Below are 1,551 nucleotides of genomic sequence, written 5' to 3' on the forward strand. Positions count from 1 at the left end.
CAACATCAACGGGAAGACGCAGAACGCTTCCCACGCGCTTGCGCTGGGTCTGCTGGAGTCTGGCCATCTTTCCTAACTGTTGTTGTGTGATGAAGAAATAAAGCAAGGGTGAGCAGCAAGCCCACCAAAATAATATGTATAATGATTTACAATATATGAGCCTACTCATAATACTCATGAAAGTCTTGGTCAAAAGAAATGAACCAAGTTGATATCTTAATGCGATGAAGTCGCAAAATATTCAGTATATATATATATATACATATATACTTTTCAAAATCTTGGAAGTCCTCTTCCAAGCATAATATACACAAAGTCCCAGTGTATAACTGTATATAAAAAAAAATATCGTTGCAAGGTGATCTCATATATCTAACCTTGTCTCAACGTTTTTCTGAAAATCTTTGTCATACATAAGACAATTATTAATTAGATATAAGTTTAAAAGATGAGGTTACCAAATACCCCAACATACTTATATCTTTCACAATACTACTTGAACTACCACCGTTCAAGTTATAATCAGTTTCAAAAGTTCATCACATAGATGAGACTACAAGACAAGATTTGAATAGATTCAATCTTTGAAATATTATTGAATGAAAAAGTTATGAGATACTTTATTTAGTCCCGATATATATATATCCACATATATATATCTCTAAAACATTTCCTGGAACCTCTGTTATGTAAAGTATAAACAGAGTTGCAATATCCAATGAATTTGGAAGGAAAAGAAAACCTTTGGCATAAACCAGATATCTTGCTGATCAGGCAAAGATACCCATAAGTAACCTTTTCTACTAGTAGATGGACGAATTCCCCACTGGTCATCACCCTGGTCATAATTAGGACCTTATGCTGGACTGCCACTCAGCCACTTATGCATTTGATGGACTCCCACTGAGCCACTTACACTATCATGGACGCCCACTGAGCCCATGTTGCTTATGCCGACTCAATAGATGGACTTACTTCCCGAACGATGGGCAAGTAATCAAGATGTTTTCTCAAAACAGCAACCTCGTTGCGAATGTAAAATACACCACTGAGCCGGATCCCTCAAGTTTTGAACGAGTATTTAAATCCCCTTTAAAAGGAAGATCTTAAATATAAAAATGAGTTTTGGGATCCGCTCTAACTTTTTAAAAATCATTTTTGAAGACTCGAAAACACTTTATAGAGTGTTTGGAGTAAAGCTGATTTAATGAAGTAAATCAGTCCCCAGAATATTTAGAAAATGACTGAATATTATTAATTAAATAATATTCCCATAAAGAATAATCTTTATAAAAATAATTGAAGTAGAAGTATTGAAATTTATACTTGAAACGAGTATTAAATAACCAAAGATATACTTATATAAAAGTATTATCTTTATTTGAATAATCGAAAATAAGTTTGATTATTTACACCTTATTCTTTAATAAAATAAAGAATATATTTCAGCAAATAATCGGAGTCATAGATCCTCAAATGAATATTCAAAAATATTCATTAAATAATATAAACTGAGTCATAAGCCCTCGAATGAATATTCAAATAATATTC

This window comes from Apium graveolens, chromosome 2 (genome assembly GCF_009905375.1).
Source record: "Apium graveolens cultivar Ventura chromosome 2, ASM990537v1, whole genome shotgun sequence".
Classification (NCBI taxonomy): Eukaryota; Viridiplantae; Streptophyta; class Magnoliopsida; order Apiales; family Apiaceae; genus Apium; species Apium graveolens.